Source organism: Neolamprologus multifasciatus, chromosome 15 (genome assembly GCF_963576455.1).
Source record: "Neolamprologus multifasciatus chromosome 15, fNeoMul1.2, whole genome shotgun sequence".
NCBI classification, from domain to species: domain Eukaryota; kingdom Metazoa; phylum Chordata; class Actinopteri; order Cichliformes; family Cichlidae; genus Neolamprologus; species Neolamprologus multifasciatus.
The window spans coordinates 12,675,380-12,697,844 of NC_140453.1; the positions used below are offsets into that span (position 1 = coordinate 12,675,380).

At 41.2% G+C, this 22,465-nt stretch overlaps 1 protein-coding gene across 1 annotated transcript in view; it reads left to right on the forward strand.

Moving 5' to 3' along the window:
* The window catches only part of sesn1 (sestrin 1), a 61,512-nt gene that overhangs the window by 32,769 nt on the left and 6,278 nt on the right, over positions 1–22,465 (forward strand). The gene's annotated exons all lie outside the window — the stretch shown is intronic.

Consider the following 22,465-nt stretch of genomic DNA (forward strand, 5'->3'; position numbering starts at 1 on the left):
TCTTTGGCAGATGGCCCACGCAGTCGTTTTGGACACGGCCCCTAAATGTGGCTAATATATTGGTATCAATATTAGCCACATTGATACCAACCCTTTCTCTTTCACACACATCCATTTTACAGACCTTCACCTCTTGGTAGCACGTGCCTTTTTTGTCTTCTTTGCTGTTAAAGTGGTTTTCAAATACGAATTTAAATCAATAACAGAAACTGTAAACTAGGTCAAGAAGCACCACTGCTTATGACACATCAATGAGGAGTTAAACAGTAAACAGGTCTTATTAATGCTCTCTTTGTTCGGAGAAAAACATTGAAAACCCAGCTAAATGAATAGGCTTTTATTTTTTTTTACGTCTTCTTATCAAACAGGCTAAAATCAACTCTAAAACCAATGAAAACTAAACATTTTCAAACAATGAATGAATCTTAAGTGGGCAAATCTATCCTGGAAACTAACCAAAGCTAAGCTGAATTCAAAAATAAACAACTAAATAAATGAAATGAAATGAAATCCCGTTAGAAAATACATAAGTCTGCTCCATGGGGGACATCATGTTCTTTTGAAACTGCAGTAAGACGACAGCAGAGTGTTGTGAATATTGTATGCAGCCATTGGTGGTAGGTCTATTAGCATGCATGCGAGAAACGGCACCCCCTGAGACCCCCATGCAACCTGTGTGTGTGTGTGTGTGTGTGTGCATGCGTGTGTCCTTGTGTTTTCTGTCAACATGTATTGTAAGCCTGTAGGCCATTGTTGAGAACACATTTCAGCAGTGCACGTTGTTTGTCTCTTAAGTGTGAGTTACAAATCACAAGGGCTTGAGTAAATCCCGTTTTACTAAATGCACTTGAATACACTGATATACTATACTTGCACAGCTGTTCTCACAGTGACTAATATGTAAAAGCTGAGCATATGTCATCTTGACTTAATTATACTAAACTGTCTTTGCTGTCAACCAGCAATAACAAGTTGCCATTTAAACAGACATGAATAGACTGCTGTGCACATCTGCAGTTTATGTGCCTATTTTACATTTTATATAAATCAGTGGGTTATTATTATCATTTTTGCTTTTTTAAATTTGGTAACATATGGCCCATTTGTATAAAAAAAAACCCATCTGTTTTCTGACATCAATTTTGAGAGAAATACTAAAAAAAACAAACGTGTTGAGACAAGTCTTTTTGGGGAAAGTTTCCATGTGATAGCATCAGTTTAGGCATTATGATCTTCTTCCTTTATTCCTCTAAAGGGAAAATATTTACATTAAGGCAGTACAACAGTCTCTTTGTGTAGCTGGCGTATCGGTCTCAGCACTCACAAACTTTATTTATTTGTTCTACCTTTAATCAGGAAGTCCTATTGAGATCAAATCACTTTTTACAAGGAAGATGGGGCCAAGGTAGCAGCCATATCAGACCCTGGGAAACAGTCGGGGTGTTTTTTTTCTTCTTTTTTTTCCTTTTTTAAAATTTATATCATCAGATGATCCTTATATCATGTAACAGATGATTTGGTACTATTTAGCTTCTCCAATTTAGATGTCTTGATTTAAGTTGATTTAGTCTGTGATTCATAACAAACAGAGGCCTTTAGTGGAACTGGACTAACTGAGGTCTGATTTTAGCCTTTTGTGGAGAATCTTTATAGAGCTGATGATGTAAGCTACATAAGCAGAGAAACAAGTGTTACGCACTTTTAGTTATGATCAGTTTTTCCACGTCTTTATATTTATATTTTGGCAATCACTGGCAAGTAAATTTTTGACATTTATGAGTCAATATATTGATGCAATAAATTTTTCCTTATATTGAGACAATGATTGTTATTCTCTTACTGATGAATCCAAAAACAGAGGAACTGATGGTACTGAACAGGCCAATAATAACACGAGCTGTGTCGACCTGACATGGTAGTTACACTGTAGGATAAGTCAGATGGTTTCAGAGTTGTTTGCAATTATGATGTAGATAAAGCATAGATTTCCCACTGAAGCATAAATCGTCAGCAATCGCACAGGCCTAGAGACCAGTTAACAACCATTTGGCAACCTCAGAGAAAAATGTATTAGTTGTGTGGTTGCTGGAGGTTGTTGGCAGTTGCTGCGAAATCAATTGCCAAAGCCCCATTCAAACAGGCCTAGAGACCTCTCGGTGACCCCTGGGCAACCTCCAGATATATTCCTGGACTAGTTGGTGACTGGTTTCTGAAGGTTTGCAGTCACTGCAGTCATTCATAACAACTTGGAGAATAAAATGGCGAGTGTTTGCAGACAAATCAGTGTCTTCAGGTGGTGTCAATCTGTTTGCAACCAAAGCAATCATGATTCCTCTGCTAGTCGGGTTGCTAACTACTCTCTAGCCTTGTGTGACTGAGGCCTAAATTATTCTTACATCCACAATAATCAGAGTTGAATAAACACTCTCTAAATCTGGTTGAAGCTCTTCACCTACTTTTCTTTGGTACAGTAGCTGTTGTCTCTCTCAGTTCTTACAGTAGATCTGCTTACAGTATTCCCAGATTTAGCAAATTAAAAATCTTTGTATAACAAAAACATTCTTAAATTTTGTGCCTTGGTCAGTGTTCAAGCTGGAGCCATAACTCTCTGAGTGTGTGTGTCCTGTCAGAGTCCTCTTTCCTGGCTGCTTCCTGTTCATATCCAGGGGTGTGCTCCACTTCCTTCCTGCGCTGCCACAATCTTTGGTCAGGCTTCCTTCATGGCTTCCAGCTTCATGAAATCTACTGTATCTGTCTGCTGCTGTGTGTGGCTGTGCACACGTGCACACGCTGGCGTAGAGGTTGCGCATGGGAAATGGCACACAGGGCTTCTTCGGTGTGTTTTGATGTGATATTTGCTCTGTGAGCACAAATACTGCCAGCACCTCTGAGGTCAGAAGTAGATAAGAGAAGACATGGAGTCATTTTCCCACACGGTGATGTCAGCGCTTGTGAAAATCCCATCAAACCCAAACTGTCTCTGCTCACTTTTAATTTTTTTTGTCTTTTCTCTTGCTTTTCCATTTCATCATTTCAGCAGGGCTACCTAAGCAGAAGTTGGTCTACGTCATTGATAACTGCCTAGAGGGCACGTGGTCTCCGTTGCTGGCTCAAACTCACAGAAACACAGATCATAAACAAACCAGAAAAAAAAAATCTTGGCTCCAGTTTCTGTGGTTAGCACTTCTCTATCGTTGATGAAATGTCAATTTTCTTGCAACATAGTGGAACGTCTCTGCTTCCACTCTGGGTGCTGTTGTTTTGACCCTTGAAAACCTTATTATTGTCTGCTTATTCCACCACTACAGCTACAGCAGTCAAAGCTTATTTTTTTTATTTTGTAATCTGGATAAAGCCGTGTAAGTTGGACACAACCTAGTAATGGGATAAAGCATATTATTTAAAGAGGTTGAGGCTCTAATTACAACATTGATTATATTAACTACCACATTCCAAGAGCTGTACTGAAAATTGGAAAAAACAATCGGGACGATGGCTCCGTACACAGGGGATCGTTTTCTGCACTTTTCTTTGAATATTAGCACACAGTAACCAACCTCTGCCAATGCTAATATGTCTGGAATAAGCCAATGTAAATAACAATGTTTATATTGAAAATATTAGCCAGTCCGTATAATATTTGGCCTGTTTTTTTCCCCCCCCAGTGTTCTTTGCTTTCTCATGCAGTCTTACATTAGTGAATATTAACAGTATGACCTACACATAATGGTTGTTTAGCAGGATTTTTATTTTTTTTTTATTGTATAGCTGTATTTGTGTTTATGCTGCTCTGTGTTACTTGTTTCCTCATGTTTGTGTCTTTATTTTGTGTGAAATGTGGTTAACAGTCGCTTCATGCTTAAATGTTTCTGAGTCTTACTCTCCTCCTGCTGGTTAACTGGGGCTTCTCTATGTGACGTTTGCATGCTCTCCTTGAGAATTTGCAGGTTTTTCTCTGTCTGCTCCTGTTTCCTCCCCCTAACCAATGACATAGGTAAGGTATAGATTAAATTATTTTTTCTAAATTGGCTATATATCCTTTTTTATGTAAAGCCCATTGAATTGCATGTACATTTGTACTGTTTGCTTCATTCATCGTCCACTTTGTAAGGTAAAAAATTCAAGAATAACTCGAACAGCCAAATGAGCTACAGCAGCAGAAGACCATACTGGGTGCCACTGCTGTCAGAAAACTGAGTATACAATTAGCACAGACTCATCAAAACTGGGCAACAGTTCAGAATAACGTTGTCTGGTTCGATAGGTCTTGATTTCTTAGACTTAGAATAATCTTCTGAGGTCTTGATGACTGTCAATATTCGCTGTACTTCTAGCTCTGTTTTAGTGTTCATACACTCTAGAAATATATGTTTCTTCTGCCTTTAAATTCTTGTAAAAGTTACTGACACAATGAGAAGGAAACAAAGCTTCTCCCCTGGCCTGTGTACGCCAATCTATGTGCATGCTTGAAGTTTAAGGTGGACTCTGACAGTGAGGTGTAGTCTGTTGATAAACATGTTCAGACTCTGGTTAGTGTCACTGTATCTTGACTCTGAAGCTTCTCTATCTTGTGACAGTCTGGGGTCATGTGACTGTTTCCCTGCGTGTTACTGTCATATTGGAAACTAAAAGGGCGTCTGAAAGGACAACCTGTCTCCCATCTCACTTCAGAGTCTAGCCCAGAGCTCTTGAGCCACTTTGGGAAATCAAATCACAGACAGATAGCCAGTAAATTTAGGGCACGACTGATGTCCCACATGCCAGAGCGGAGCAAGCAGTGAGTTTCTTTTAAGGCTTGCAGTTCAAGTTCATTATTTGTGTTAAAATGGAAAACCCAGTGATTTAAAAACCAGACTCGGGCAAAACAAAACAGGAAGAATTCAGGAGCATTTCTAAAAGCAGATGCCGTGAAAGCAGCCAGACAAAAACAGAAATGCAAATGTCACGTGTTGCCGTCAGATGCAGACAAACTCTCTCCTCCTTTTGGCTACTGGTGTAGATATTTTTAATACTTATGTGTTTTTAAAAACACCCTTTCCATATGTCAGACTATCCACTGTGTGTCTGTGACTGGCATTGTCTAGACAGATTAAGAGATGATGGGCTCATACGCCAGACGCCCTAACTCAGTATCAAGCGCTGAAGTGCTGCTAAACACTCCTAATCAAACACCTCATTCACTCCTCACAGTCCAAACTTTGGCCTAAAATATCACACCCATTGCCTGTCCCTCTCACTTTTCCTTAAACAAAACAACCCAGCTTCATGGCAAGCCCTCTCCTACACAACCACAAAACACCAAACTATCCCACAAAGAAAGGCATCTGTTTCCTGAGAGAAAAGCACTTTTCAAGAAACCAATGTTTTGTTTTTTGTCTTTCAGAGAAAACCATGTGGAAAACATATTTTCCTCCCCCTTCCACAATTGTTTGCATACTGTATAACCATCTCAGCTGTAGGAGTGTCAGTGTGGTGAGATGCCTGGCTGTCACAGAGAGGGGTTGCATGTGTAAGTAGGACGGTTTGATAAGGAAAAGTAGCAATTTCTGGGTCCAAACCACAGATATGATGAAGAAAACAAATGGTGCAAACAGCCTTTGAACTGAACAAAAAAACAACAAAAGCAAACCCCAAAATCAAAAACAAAAACTGGGAGTGCATTGACCTCATTCAGATTCAGATGGAGAAGAAGTCACTGTTTTGGAAGTGCCTCCTCTGCAAAATCTGGGGACTTGAGGGTCAGCTATGACAGAGTTGTTTTAGCCGTGCGGAGCTGTATAGAGGGGGGCCCTGTTTTCCATACGTGCTGTTCATTCTCGCAGTGTTTCTCTGCAGGCTTGTTGTCGGTATGTGGAACAGCCGTGAAGGTTCTTGGCTCTGGGCTCTCAGGTTTTCTTTTTCTCTTTTTTTGTTTTGGCAGAGCTGATGAGTTTGCTGGGGTTTGAGTCGTAGCATCTGTTGCTTTGAGGGGGCCTGCTATTTATCAAACTGAAGCTCTGTCTGCTGGGAGCATAAAGGGAAAAGAAACATGGCTTACTATATAGGTTAACCCCTTCCCTCCCTCTATCGCTCTCTTTTTCCTAAAATCTGGAGACCTGTTTTTCAGCCATGTCTCTGATAAAGATGTGCAGGGAACTTTTAAGACCGACATTACCTACAGCACTTTCTACACCTCCTTCTTGTGGCATTGTTAAATGTATGAAAATCAACTTTTTGTGTGAGTATTTGGCACTTGGAGTTGTTTTTCAGAACCCTGCTCACATAGCTGAGTGCAGACATACAGATTAGCCCCCGGATTTCCAAAAATCCACCAGCATGTTCTTAGAAAGATCGTATTTTGGGAGGAAAAAAACTTGGAAGCTTGGTTTTGTCCCAGGCACCTTGAAGTAATCAGTGTACTTGTTTTTCTTCTTCTTCTTCTTTCTTTTTTTTTGAGGTACATTAAAAAGACCAGCAGCACACTGTACTGTTAGACAAGTCTTGCTACACGCCTACTGTGTTAGCTTTTTCACAATTTGACTGTGTTTATTTACATACTAGAAACACAGGTATGATCCAAGCTGCTTCTCAGCCAGGTGACTAATGCAACAACACCACATCCTCAATTGTGAGATGATGTTAGACAACATTCCTCGTAACTGTCCCTTTTTAACTGACAAAACACCTTTAAGTAGGCATCGCTTGGAGGCAGTGATAAAAGGAAACACTGTAACAAATTAAGAGTATGAGTGAGTGGCAGGTGGATGACAGCAGAAAAGTTGAAAAACAAGGTGGCATGTCACTCAGGTAAACATAAATGTGCAACATTTTCTTCAAATTTAACTACCTGCTTAAATAATGACTGGTCAGTTTTCTTTGCCTCTCATCCACTTCCTCCTTTGTCCTCATTAGTACAAAAACAAAAGTGTCAAAATCAGCAGTGCCCCACCTCTCTGAATTTGTAAGGTTTAGTTATATGACTTATGAAACTGCCTTAGTTAAAACTAGGCTCAGTCACTAGAATCATAATAGTATAGGTATCAGTGCATTTAATTTTTTCTGCTGCCAAAAACCGATTGAAAGTAGCAGTAACAACCAGCTCTCTACCTCTGGTTGACCTCTTTCGTCCACAGTGCGATTGCATAGGTCATCTGGTGGCAACCTGTCTCCAAACAATCGCACACTGACTGAGATTACTCTCAGAGAGATTAGTGAAGGTCTGCAAATAATTGCCATCTAATTTATGACTAGAGACAGATTGCCAACACGTTGCAGGAAATCTAAGTCGTATTTGCCAACTTGACCCAATTAAATCACACGCTGATTGCAGATTGACTCCGCCTTATTGTTGTTTTATCGTCACCTTGACCCACCAAAATCGCTTTGAAGACAGCAACCGGCTGTGAGTGATTATAGGCCCAGTCTTTGCAATGAGATGGTAAATTTACAGGGTTGGATCTGAGTCTCCAACCACTGTTTTCTCTAGTGTCACATTAGCATAACCTTAGCTTTCTTACTACTTGCAAAAATACAACCTGAGAAATGCTAACTAGTTATTTTCCTTTGACCTCTCTCCTGCTCTGTTGTCTGCTCTAACTCTGCCCTCTGTCATGCCTTCCTTGTGATGTAACTCTTAAAAAACATGTTTTCTTGTTTCGCATTGGCGGTTCACCCTACTGGGCACACAAAGGCTCATTCATTCCAAGTTGTTTGCTTTTTACATCTTTTTAGCCCAGGAGCACAAATTGCTCTCATGTCTATCCTGAATCAGCTATCCCGTCAGCCAATCGGTCCTTTATTTATGCAATTCTTGTTTTGGGTTTAGCCTCCTTGAAGCGTGCCTTCTGACACGCTTTGGAAAGTAGAAAAAATGCTGGTATATTGTTGTTGTTGTTGTTGTTTCTTTTCTTTCATTAACACTGGCTGAGATGAGAAAAGAATCTAAAAACTATAAGCACCTCTCTGTAATCTGTCTCTCTCCCACGCACACATACAGCTGTGCACATATCCAACACATGCTCTCCAATCAAAACTTTCACACTGAGAGACAGCAACTGGTCAACAGGATATAAAACCTTACTTTTTTCTTTTTTTTTCTCTTGTTCTTTATTTCAGAAGTGACCTTTCCCCTACTTTGCTTTTTCTGCACCCAAGCTCAGTTGCAGCATCTCGCTTTAGCATTTCTGCTGTATTTGTGGTTTTACCCAAGTTTGTCTCATTAACATTTTCAAACAGTGTCGTTTACTTTAACCCACTACTGTAAGCTGTACCTTCTGTCAGGTGACCTGTGTGTTTCACTTTTTAGATTTAGATAAACTGTTTCTGTTGTAACTCTGAACAGATTTGTGCACATCATTATCGGAGTCCAGCTCATTTGCTTTATGCATTATGGCTGAGTCATTGCCGTGTATTTGATGAAAGGTTCACACTGTGACGGAGATCACTCTGCTGAGCCTCACCCCTCACCCTTCCTCTCCCTCCTGATTGGTGTTAGTGGAAGGGAAGATGACCATCTGCTGCCCCAGTTGCCCAGTGACTGGACAACAGCCCTCCCTTATGGCACAGTTCCACTGTCCATTGTCTGCTTGAGACAAGCGAGAGATAGTGTGTGTGTGTGTTCCATTTTTGTGTGTGTGGCTTAATCTGTCCATGTATATTTGTATGTCCTCCTCGAAGAGAGCAAAGTATTGTGTGAAGCTTTCCTGTGGGAGTCCCATACAGAACGCACCCTCACCCAGCAGGACGGTCTTCGGTGCGGTGTGCGCGAACTCGACCTTACAGGCAGGTTAGTGCAGGGTCAGATTCATAGGCTGCAGGCCAAAACTTTGCTCTGGTGCATAAAGAGAATGGATTTCCTCTCGAGACATGTGTCCATGATCTCACACACACACACACACACACACACACACAGACACACAGACACACAGACAAATAGAGGATCCTGTTGCACTCGCCTAGAAGGGAAATCTGTAGCATTGTCTTAATAGCTGGTGGCTTGCACCTGATGCTCGTTGCTGTAACCCTTTAAGTACGCTTATTCACTTTCTTCCTGAGAGCTAATAGTGAAGATTGGCACAACACACAACTGGATTGTTTTCCTTTACTGGCTGTCTTGATCAGCTAAACAGCTCTGAACTCTTGCTCCAAAATTAAAATTGACCACCAATTATTAGTTCCTTATTTCACTCATATAAACTGTTATAATGATGCTTGCTGTTCTTAAACAAAATACAAAGTACAAAATACCTGTTCAACTACAGCTGAGTATGAAGGTCAAGTTCAAGGATGCTGGGATTTTTCATTTTTTATTCACGAGTAATTGGAAAGTAGAGTGCAAATTGGACCAGCAAATTGGGACAGTGTCAGCAGTAAAGCGGGTGTTTTATACACTGTTGTGATGAAGAGGGGGCTGAACTGCAAGCCAAAGCTGTATCTGTATTCTAACTTTCAACTGTGGTCAAGACATCTGGGCAGTGACCAAAAGAGTAAGGTCACAAATACAAAAGCTCAGATGAGTTTCCTACACAGGGTGGCTGAGGAACATGAGGAGCTCAGATATCCAGAGAGTGCTGAGAGTAGAGCTAATACACATTTACGTTGAACGGAGCCACTTGAGGTGGTTTGAGAATCTGATAAGCGTGCATCCTGGGTGGCTCCCTTTGGAAGCTCACACCTAAAAGGGAATGACCGACAGTATAGACCCAGAACTTCTGAAGAAATTGTATATCTTATCTGGCCTGGGAGAAGGAATATGTGCCTTAGCCCACCACAACACAACTTTAATTAAGTGTAAGATATTGGATGGACCAATTCTGCTCCCCAATGGGATATCAGCCAATCACATGGGAGCAACTCGGAGTTTATTTAAGCATATAGACATAGCCTGTTGATATTCTAACAGAGCATCAAAAGTAGGAAGAAATGTGATATATATATATATATATATATAAGTGACTATAAACTCAAGGTGGTTGTTGAGTTTATAGTCACTTGGGGATTGATGGCACTGACTTGGAATGACACACGCTGATTTACTTGGATTTTCCTCCACAACCATCTCTAGGGTTTACAGAGACTTGTCCGAAAAAGAGAAAATATCCAGCGAGCGGCAGTTCTCTGAGAGAAAATATTTTGTTGATGCCAGAGGTCAGAGGAGAACGACCGAAATTCTTGTAAGGCCAGGAAGGCAACAGTAACACAATCATCAATTAACAGCACAGGTATGCAGAAGAGCATTTCTGATTACACATCACTTTGACGATGGCTCAGGTTATCAAAGTTTTTTGTTTTTAAATTTTAGTTGCATCTTTGTCTCTAAGTAGTCTGTGCTGCAGTGCATTTCTCAGGAATAAATATAAAAAAACAACAGAAAAAAGCTGACACACTTTTGAGGGAATAGTTCATGTTAGTACACTTATTTGGTTAATTTTTTTCACTAAATGTCTCCTGGTTGTAGTGAAAAACAGGAACAGATATGAGTAGAGTAGGATCAATCTTCCCAGGTACCCTTTGGCATGAAAACAAATAAGCACACATAACACTGAATAATGCCTTTAAACCACAACTAGCGTATTTAAGTGCACCTATGCTTGATTAAACACAGAGCAATAAAAGCTTTTTTGTCACTATGACAGTGATTTAAAACAGACTTATCTTTGTTTACAGTAGAAGCCACAGAATATGAATCTAATCTATGCCTACTTAATGACCGTCTTTGCTCATGAGCCCATCTCAGTCCATGCTGATGTAACGCAGCATTTGGAGCCTCGGCAGGACGCAGACAGACGGCGCCCCAGGTGAGCCCACGCCGCAAAGATGAGAGTAGCTCATCAGGTTAACACGCTGCTTGTGTTTTCTTACAACAACTCCAAACCAAAATTGCAGTGGCTAACCACACATGTCATTCCCAAGATGACAGAAATGTAGTTGTTTCTTTGATAATGAAACCCAATCTGTGGTGTAAAGGGAGGAAAGAATACACATCTTTCTCTTAGTCACCTCGGGCAGTTAACATAGTGTGTTTTTCGTTTGTTTGAGTTTGAAATCGAGACCGAGAGCCTGTTTTTAACTTTTCAGATCACACGTTTTTCTCAGGCTGTATTTAGTCAGTGTGATTTGACAGCGTTAGTGTTGTTATTCTTCTCACCCTGTTTCCATTTTTGTCACATCTCTTTTTTTCTCTCCTTCCTGTTGCACAAGCTGCATCTCTCGTCTATGCACAAACAGGTAATGGAGTGACTGAACTAAGCTCAGTTACTCATTATCCCTCCCATTCCCTCCTGTCAGTAATCTGCCTGCTCTTCCGCTGCTCCCCTTGGAAATCCGAGAGCCCTCATGATACTGAACTTTTCCTCCCAGACATTTATTGAGAAAAACAAGCCTGGGGAGATTACTTTTTTTCTGCTTAGCTGAACACATTCAGCTACAGTTCAGTCAGTGGGTCTTAAAGCTCCAACCACATACCAGACATTAGTTTGTGAGTGACAAAATTTATGAGCGACCGTTGAGCAATGCCAAATGCCTGTGTGGCTCAAAATGCTGTTAAGCTCTACTTATTCATTTTTATTACATTTTAACCCTGAATTTAGCCTTTATTGCATAATGAGACACTGTATATTAGATCACAAAAAAAAGAAGGAGCATGGAGCAAGAATAGAAGCTGACAAATACTCCTGAGCATAGCAAGAAGATCTTGCGGATTGGGAATGAGCCATGCTACTCTGGGTTTTTTAGGAGTATGTGTGTGCTGTGTGATTGTGTGGGGAAACCTGATAGAAATCTGATTTGGCAGAGCTATTATCCCCTTTAGACTTCCAACAGTAGGCTTACACCGTGCTGTGGCTGCCACTAATCCCATAATGGGCTGACTTTGCACTGAAGCCGCACAAAGACCGTTCCCTTTGGTGAAAACTATGACAGTGGTTTCTGTTAATGGTGCCTATGTATGTGAGCTGCATCACTGTGTGTGTTCAGTTTGTGTGTGTGTGTGTCTCCTCAGGTGAGTGGGCAAAGATAGGTAATCTAGTGTACAGAGTCATCGATTTTCCCCGCTGCACAGGAAGTGGCTGGTTATTGATTCTCTGGGACAATGATGTCACTCCAGACGGTGCAGGGTGTTTACTTACCCACGATAATGTACGAGGCGCTTTGTTGCCAAACGCTGGTCAAATAACCCACTCCCTCACTCCTCTCTCTTCGCTCTTTCCACCTCCTGTCTTTTCTTTAATTCCGAATGCCCCCGTTAACCCCACGTCCAATCATCACAGATGAGCGATGCCGTTTATAAAGGCTAAATATTTTTTCAGCCCTTTATGCTATTATGCATTTGCATTTTAACTTTAATAGCTTTCCATACACATAGGGTTTTCCCTACACACTGCATTTGTTTAGTCAAAAATGCACTGATGTGACATTTGACCGTGAAGCAGGAAAACGGTTTGAAAGCTCGAGACTAAGATTAAGAAAACATTTGCCTTCTCTTTGTATTTCATCTTCTCTCATTATCCCATCATTGTTTACTGAGTTCTGCTAAAGCAGGACTTTAGCTGTGCAGGATAAATAAACCACTATAGTGTTCTATTATGTTAGTTAGTCCTAGTCTAATGAGTGGGAGTAGTGCCCAACCTCACTTTTGGCTCAACGGCATCTACCTGTTTGGCTTATGTAAGACCAGTAACTGCACAATAACAGCCAGCAGGTTAACCGGATGCTTGTTTTTTGTGGCACTAAAACAAAAAGTATTCACTTTTTTTCCCTTTTTTTTTTTAAGTGAAACCTTTTTTTGTTTTTTAAATGAGTTGTTCATGTGTTCACAGAGTGACTCATGTTTCTCATCAGCACAGTAACGCAATTGGTGCATGCTACACTGGAGAGGAGCCACCTTATCTTAATTCATGTAACTCTTTAAAGTTGGAGAGATATTTGAATCAGTCTTGAGACCACGAGGGGAATGATATGATAGATTTTCTGCCATTGCTTTGTCCTTTTCTCGGCTCCAAGGGCCTGTAATTGATTAACCACAGAGCAAATATGTCCAATGCTACCTGTGGCATGAGACAGAGGACCGCACACGCGCACACACACAATGCAGGCACACTTCTGTGAGGGTTCATGAGGTCCACAGAGAGTTTGTAAATGCCAAGAGCAAACTCATGTAAACCCTACACATTAACCCAGTTTATTTTTAAGGAAAGCTAAAGAGCAGGTATAGAAGATTTGGGATAAAAGAAATGTAGCTTTTGACTAAATAAGTTTAGATAGTGCTTTTCACAGACTTAACAGCTGCAAAGTGCCGAGCAACAGTTAAAATGCAATATCAACAGAGAATCTTGTTAAAGCAGAATTTAAAAAAAATCCCAAACAAACAAAAAAACAAAATGTCAGCAGGAGGCCTGATTAAACAGAAAAGGCTTTTAACTGTTTTAAAAAGCCAGCCAAATGGAGCTGGAGTGGTAAACTGGTCCAGAGTCTTGGTGCTACAGACTGAAAAGCTTTGTCCCCTCGAGTCAAGCAAAACTACAAAAGCTGCAAGCAATTTGTAAATGTCTGCTGAAAGGCATGGAAGTAAAAAGATTTAATTTGTAGGGTGCAAAAGTTGCTGTACTCTACTTTATTTGAAATACATGTTAGGATTTAATTCAACTTTGACTAAGACACTTGCATGCCTAAGTAGGCAGTGTTTTATGCAAGCAGTGGGATGTATGAAGATATTTCAGCCCAGAAAATAAATGTGCTTCTGTAAGCATTTCCTGCTAATTTTTTCACATTGTTTCAGAAGCTACAGACTCATGATCTCACATCATGTGCTTAAGTTTTCATGTTTGAGGAACTCTCCGGTTTAAGTCCTTGGAAATGAACACGTATGATGGAGAGAACACGTCCTATGATTGCTTATTTATACTATCACTTTTCTCTCATGTTTGTACACATGATGTCTGCTGGCTTCACTGTGTGTGTATTTTGTGCGCTTCCTCTCAGACCCCCTGTTTGGAGTCAAACCTGTTGTGCAAAAAGTAAGGGACAACTGAGAGGATCAAAGGTGAAGGGAAGTGAAAACAAAGGGATGTGTTGGCAAACTCTACTCATCCAGGCTCCTTCTGTTGACCTTTGACTGCCTCAGTTAGTTCTTGGAAAAGAAAATGATGCAAATATTTAGCATAATTTTCAATCAATTTCCAGTTTTTATTTGAAACTACATAATTGTGGTAAAACATCTATGATGCTGCATCCCACTTAACAAAAAAAACAATATATATATTCTTTTGTTTTGTTTTGTTTTGTTTTGCCTTTAATCACATTCATTTCATTTGCCTTTTGCATCTAAAAAAGTCCAGATTCACTCCCTGCCAGACTTTTAATACTCAACCTTACTGGCTTTATTCTGCACGACAAAACACAAGAACTCAGTTTTTTTGTTCTACTTGGATCATGTGATGTGGATGCTGGTGTGTTTGCTTGAAACATTCAGTTTCAGCCTCGGTCTTTTAAGTAGAGTCATGTGAAAAAGAGAGGTTTCACAGGACTCGTGTGCAGTGCTGTGAAAACTTAAGTACACCCCATGATTCAGTATCTTGTAGGACCACCTTATGTAGCAATAACTCGAAGTGATCATTTTCTGTATGACTTTATCCGTCTGGAACATTACTATGGAAAACCTCCGGCCCACTTCTTATAGCGTTGCTTTGGCTCATTGAGCTTTGTGAGCATTGTTTATGTGCAGATGGCCTCACATTTGACTCTAGTGTAATTTGGTATACAGAGGAGTTCATGGCCAACTCATAACTACCCAGCCCAGGTCCTGTAACAGCAAAACAACCACTATGCTCGACAGCTGGCACAAGGTGTTTGTGCTGATATCCTGTGTTTTGTTTTGTTTTTTATCCCCCCCCCACACGTGCTACTGTGTTATGGGCAAACATCTCCACTTTGGTGTAGTCTGTCTAAAGGACGCTGTTCCAGAAATCTTCTGGTTTGTTTAGGTTAAACTTTGAAACCTGCCATGTTCCTTTTAGAGAGAAGAAGCTTTCTCCTGGTGACCCTTTTAAACAAGCCATATTTGTTCAGTCTTTTTCTGATTGGACTGTTATGACTGAGGTTTGTAAGCACTGAGATGTAGCTCTTGAGGTTTTTTGGAGTTTCTTTGATCATTGCATGGTCTGACCTTGGAATAAATTTGCTGGGACGTCCACTTCTCGGAAGACTTCAGCATTTTGCTAACACCCGCCTAAATTCTCCAGACCAGCAAACTGCCAAAGTGCCTGCTTTTTATAGACACTTCTCGATGATCGGTTAGTAAAGTGGATTTGATTAGCATCACCTGGTTGCTATGTACCCTCGAGAAGGTTAAAATAATGTCAGATGGAAACATTTAAAAGCCTGTTGATCAAGTCAATTTCAACCAAGAGCAAGATGATGCTCGTGGTTGTCACTGAGAGCAGTGTGACGTTTGTGTGTGAAGTAAAGGCTCAACAGGTGTAGAAACAATAACTAATTAACAGTTTATTATAACTTAATACACAAAACTTCAGCTGCTCTGTGTTAAACTTTATGTAAAAGTGAATTCAGTATGGAGTAAATCAGCCTCAAAAACAAATCTACATGTACAAAAGAAGTGAAATTATGAAATAAATGCTATTTTAATCTGAATTCACAAGCCCAACCATCAGCTGCACAAAATAATCTCTACAATGAATGGAAATGCTGAGTCAGTGACGACAGCAGAAAAGGACGGGTGCCAAGGTGATTGAGTTTCCAACCAATCAAACTGACATTTCATAAACAATTAAACGTTGATATGGCAATCGCCGTGACGTCGCACTCAATGTCCTGCTGGCCGTTTTGTTCTGCGATTCAGTACCAGAGCTCATTGCCTATTTATGAAGTAATAAGACACGGCCAAAACAGTTCGAGGGTAACGATTAGGCCATATCACTTCCTCCACCCTTAAAGAGCAGCAGTATCACATCCCTCTCTTCAACGCCGCAATCAAAATACATCCTGGTGAAGGCAACAGATTGAGAGGTGGTGGAAAAAGAAAGGGGCAGAAGTGAAAGCAGTGAAAGGAAGAGGCAGATTAATGCAGAGTGCAATCATTTCTAATCTTTGCTGTAGCCACTGTGATCTATTACATCAGACTTTTATTAGTGTCTGAACCGGTGTACTTAACCGTGGTCGCCCCTCTCATAACCAACAGCACTTCTTAATCTAAGTAAGAGTTCACCAGGTTTTATATGAGCAAGGTGGTGATAACAGTTTTTTCTTTTTTACCAACTTGTCAAGTTTTGTTGTCTTTGATTCAGTGGCTCACATTATAACAGGAGTAGGTCCAAAGAAGATATTGCTTTCTTTTTATTTTTTTGGGGAGTGACTATCCCACAGAAACAGGCGAAGGGTCGGGACTTTTGTTCGCCGTTTACAATGCCTGTCAGGGATTACAGGGTGACGATCAACACCTTTTTGGCTGCTTTCCCAGTAAGATGAGTCATTTCTTGCTCAGTCAGCAAAACCAAGGTCTTGTCAGACAGAGAAAGAGAGAGGAAAAAACAGCTGTGCATGCAAGCAGGCACATAGCACTATTAAAACCAGAGGTGCTGTCTTCTGATGGGTTGTTGGAGTCCTGATGTAAATATAAGATTAGCCATGTTAGCCCCATCTGTTAGTCTTTAGGTAACATAAGTACTAGAAGTAAGTTTGCCTTTAATTTTGCAGACACACTCACTACCACACTTTGTAAAGCCCTTTGGACTTGCAGTGTTATCTCTTGACTCCCCATCAACAAGCCTATTGATGTGAAAGGGCATTTGAGATTTTTATTATAGAAATGGAGAGAGAGGCAAAAATATGAAGTTTCTACTGATTTGTGGCGGCTTTGTCATTATCATGCTAAAGATAGCAGGGGAGGGTTTGGTATTCTGTGTTTTTCTGTGGGATCTTTTTCGCTTGGAGCCTGTTGTATTATGACAGCTGCCCTCTCCCTGTTAAAATAACATCCCCGGGAACTCACTCTTCCTCACGTGCACATGGGTTGCAGGCCAACACCTCTTCCCCTGGATTGTTGACCACTGTACATAGGGATTTGTGCTTGTGCATGTTTATGCCTGGCATTACAAAGCCATAAAAGAAAGGTTACTTTTACTCCCAGATACCTCTTTCCCCTTCGTTTTTCTTTTTTCCGTGTGCTCCCTAAGGCCTCTGCAGTTCCTCTGCGTTTCATGGAATCCAGGGAACGTTGCTTCCTCCCAGTGTTGCTGTGTGCTGGACCAGGAGCTGCTGGTCTTGGAGTGGGGGGGGGGGGGGGGGCACGCCTCTCCTCTCCTCTCAGGAAAGAAGGCGCTTGGCGAGACCACTCCACTCTGATAGCCTGCCAGAACATACACAGATCAGGGGGAAAAAAGGAGAATGAAAAGGGACCGGGAGTGGCTGAAAGAACCAAAAGGCTACTCTGATCCGGTTAATTCCCGCAAAGATTCAACTTTTACTCACAAGTCTTTACACAAAGAGAGAATTATGGTTGAACTACATAACATCAGCTCTCACGGCTGACTCTGAAGCTTATGATCAAGACTTTCTGATAACTTAGCATGAGTTCTGTAAGCCTGCGGGACAGGTAACCCTTTGCTCATCAAGATGAACAGGCGTAACCCTAGAGCTGTGTTTGAAGAGTGGGGACGAGGAATATCCTGTTTATCTATGTACAACGTTAACACAAAGTCTGCATGTGCCCAAACTTGGTATATAAAGGTATCGATTTTTCTCCTTTACTGTTAAAAACAAGTTTCATGGCTTTTCAAAGGGACGTGTTTACATGGAAAAACTTCTGTAGTTGTTTTTCAGAGAGGAGGGCTGCTGTTGTGAGCCTCAGGGCTAATTTGAAACATGTGGTTTTTGTGTGAGGCTTTTTAGACATTTTGTTTTGCCACTTTTTATCAGAGAAACTCAAACAGACAGAAATTACAACTTTGCAAATACACGAGAAAACCAAATAGTTTTCTGTGAAGCAGACCAGATTAGGACTTCATACCTCGGCAGAACTTTCTCTCTCTCTCTCTCTCTCTCTCTCTCTCTCTCTCTCTCTCTCTCTCTCTCTCTCTCTCTCTCCTTTTTTTTTCAGAGAAACAAGAGAAGCAGAGAGAGAGTGCAGAGAAGATTGGTTCCTGAAACTGTTGTTCTGCCCTGTGATTGGTGAAAGCCTGTTGCTAGGCTTATGTCAGTGTTTGAGAGTTTTCCGCTTTCTCTCCTCTGTGCACTGATAGGTCAGGTTAGAACTGGTCTGGTGGACTTCTGCCACTTGTTGAACATCCCCACAGTTTCTGCGGTTCCCTCGCTTCTCACTGCATGAGAAAACACGGCAGCCGCAACGCTGAAAGACACACGTGCAGAATTTACACCCGGCGTCGCTTCCTCTCTGTTTTTAATTCTTATGAACTTTTTATCAACCTCTTTATTGGTTTAAGTCTGTTGTTAATTCTTCCGGGTGCTCGTAAAAGGGAAAAACAGCTGCTCTTTCTGAGCATTTGAGAAAGCAGCTGCCATTCTTTTAAACTAATAAATGTGAACTCTATTCTACAGCCATCACAGTTTAAAACCTTGACCTCTTCCGTGTCATTGAACTTTACACCTTTTTCTGTGCTCTTTTATGCTTCAGTGCACTTTGTATGGTTGAAGTAGCTGTAAAACATTTGTATTTAGTTTTGTTTTTGAGGCATAATGGACTCAAAAAGCATTTAAATAACTTTGTGGAACATAATCCACTTTTTTTCACAGGCTCGATACATTCCTTCGACACTTTTAGCCTTTTGCTTCCTTCTCTTAAATGTGTAAGCTGATGCTCCCATGCACAAAGCACACAAGCTTTGATGGCCCCCGTTTCATGCATTAAAGGAAGCTTATGTAACCCTCTGATTAACAGCCTCTGGCCACAAAAAAGGGATATCATGAAAATGTTAGTAAAAGCAAAATTACTAAAGGTGATTTAAAGCTGGTCTAAATATTTCATGAACTGATCTACTTTGATTTTTCTGCACATCCACCTCTAAGGTTTAAAGAGAATGGACTGAAAAAGAGAACATAGTCAGTCAGTGAAAGTTCTCTGTGCACAACTGTGTTGTTGATGTCACGAGAATAACTAGAATGCTTTGGAGGCTGGGAAGGCAGTAGTAATTGAAATAACCATGTGTTACTAACAAGGTATGCAGAAGAGCATTTCTAACTGCGCATTGAACCTTGAAGCAAAGGGGCTACAGCAGCAGAAGACCACACTGAGTGTGTCAGCTAAGAACGGGAAACCGAAGCTACAATTGACATGGAGTCACCAAAATAGAAGATAGACAATAGCTGCCTGATCTGATGGGTCTTGATTTTTGCAGAAACATTCAGATAGTACGGTTAGAATTTAGCATAAGCGAGACAGGATAGATCCATTCTGCCTTGTATTAATAGTTCAGGGTGCTGCTGCTGGTGTATTGGTGTGGGGGATATTTTTTGGCACACTTTGACAACTTTATGGGGAAAAAGTGGTGGGGATTTCAAGGGGTAAAAGTTAAATGCTGCAACCTAACTGGGTATTGTTGTTGACCATAATCGACTGGTCCAAGAGTAAGAAAACATTCAGAAAACAGTGAAATCGAGAATGTAAAGGACAAATTCCACCAAAGTGTGCGAGACACATTGCATGTTTACAATGCCACAGGGGTTTGCTGAACGTGGCTAAGACTAGCGGTCCTGGCATCAAGCTGCCTTTTTTTCCCTCACAGGTTAAGTTTCACATGGCTGTACTGCATGTGGTTGCGTATTGGCCAAGTGTGGTTCTAAGCCTGTAACTCAGCCCACATAGAAATATTGTATTGGGTAAAACCATGCTGGTTTAACTCTGTGCCATCTGCTAGTGGCGAGTGACTGCGTGACATTTTAGACCCAGCGGCTAACCAGGGTTTTATTTGGTGTTCGGATTTCTAATCGCTCATGCTGACCTGAATTTGTTTACATTTCTTTTTTTTCTTTTTTTTTTACTCACCTCTTTTCTTGCTACCTTTAGGTGTCATTGTGTGGTCCAAAGTAGCTTTAAAAAAAAAAAAATTCCCCTCCCTTAACTATGAAAGTTCATTGAAATATTTTTTATTACCATTAGTGTAACTAGTGGAAGTCTGTCCATTGTTCAGGCCCTTCCTCAAGCAGATAAGTATCTGAAACAAATATGAGATGATTCCTGTTGTTTGCAGAAGTCTTTCCCTTCGTTATAACTAATCTTTCCAGTGTTCTCTTAACCCTGATCCAATCACACACACACAGTGACATCTTCAGAGTGGGTCAGCGGCCATCCCAAATCTCAAAGGTCACTTGCTAATCGCCCAGTAACAGCTAGTAATCCTTTCAGTTTAATTTAAAGCGTTCATTGGATGTGTGGCCTTATTTCTCTTGCAGCAGTGAGCCATTTAAGAACAAAGCGTGCAAATCAACGTCATTGTCGCTGACATCAAACCAATAACTGAGATGCTTAAAGATGTAGGTCCTCACACTCCCCCGAGACACCTGCAGTGTGGTTTTTTAGTTGTCACACTGTGTTCTGAATCAGCTTCAGAAGATACACGGGAATGTACAAAGTCTTAGAGGCGCCACATATTGAGGTGAGCAGTTCAGTTAGGTTTTGTTAAATTGTGTCAACACCCAAGACAAATGAGGAAACACACAAGGTTTAGCGGTTCAGAAGAGTCTGCTCAGTGTTAAAAAGCATGTGTGTTGTTTATGTAATTCAAGACTGTGTACTGACTAAAAAAAACCAACATAAAGCTTGTTATCACCCAAAGAAATCATAGCCTTAATCAAGGTAGGGGCATGTACAGTATTCCCTGAATCACAGAGACTCTCCCTCCCCCCTAAATGTGAGTACAGTAAAGCCTACTGCGTAATCGGTGCGTGGACTCTGACAATAGTGTTTGGCCTTGTCTGCGAGGCCAGACCCCCGCGCCTAAGCGCTTTTATGTGAAAAGGTTTGGTGTGTCGTCAGCCCAAACGCTGACAAGCCTCTTCTGCAGCTTTGCTGAGCCATGGGGCTCCCGGCAGCCCTGGGAGTGCTGACTCCAGCCCTGGGAACATGTTTACTGCTGCCCTGCACCCCACCCTGTGGCATCAGGAGAGGGACTGGCAGAGGTGGTGTTAGTGGTGGCAGTGGGTAGTGTTGGTGATGAAGGTGGAGGAAGGAGAAGGCGGTGCGGGATACACACAATGAACCTGCTGAACATCGTACTATCGCGTTATCGACACTGGGGACTTGCAGTGGGTTGACAAACTGGCAGGGCAGGCTCTTGATTGGCGAATGCAGGGTCAGACTTGCTTTTTCTTGACTTCCTCTTTTTACTCATCGTTTTCTAAATTTAGCTTGTTTTTTTTTTATTAGCTCTTCCTCCAGAGTCGGTCCAAATGCTGATTTAATCATGACTTGTTGCAGTAAAGATTACCCAATTTCAGGACAAAGTTTGTCAAACTCTATGGATTCTTAAAACTTAAAGCACACTGTTGAACTTTTCTCCCCATGAAAAGAGTTTTTGTGAAATCTCTTAAAGGAAAAGCTCCATTTGCTTTGGGAAACATGTTATCTTGAAATATCGTGTGTCTGTCTGTGTGTCTTTGCAGCCACTTTGTGGATGCGTTAGTGCTTTTGTAATGTGGTTGCTGGCAGTCCAGAAGAAACAACATTTGACTCGCATGTGCTGCTGAACCATCTACCTCTTGTTCATAAAGATTTTCACATATAAATGCCCTGTATCTTGCACCTAAAACAAAATAAAAATAACCTGTGTGAATGAAATCAGATGTATAAATATAAAGTTTGCATCGCGCACAGTTGTTTTCCTGATCGTCTCATGTGATATCCCTCTGAGTAATCATTGACTTTGTGAACCACTGCGATGTGATAAACCAGTTATATGCCGTTCTACTGAATGTGTTATTGTCGGCTGGGATAAACAAAGCCATAAGAGAGCTGCCTTTCTTATCTTTGCTTCCTCCTGGCTTTTAAAAAAAAAAAAGAACTCCTTCGGTCAGCCTGATTGGTGGAGAAGTGGCAGCCTCTGTGGTGTGATAGGCTGCGGTGGAAAACCACCAACTGAAGGGCTGTTGTTGCAGCAGGTCCTGCACCGATCCATCTCGATGATCTTTGCACAGTGGACCTCTACTTTTTCTGTTTCCACTACTCAAGGCGAGCTGGGGGCTCAGCTTACACCCCCCCTGTCCTCCAGTACAGCAACAAGCCAATGGGGAAGGTGGTGGTGCATGCTGGAGCTTTGAGCTTTGAGTGGTTGTTGTTTTCCCTGAATGCACAGATAAACTCCCAGATTAACCCACGCAGACTCCATGTTCAAGCTCCATTTTTGTCAGCAAGAATTATTTTAAGCATTCCTGCAATGTGATAAGCGCGACAGGGTGGTATTGATTTCAGCCTCAAGCCATCCTGTACTGATTGCATGTATCAGTCGGCACACAGAGCTTAATA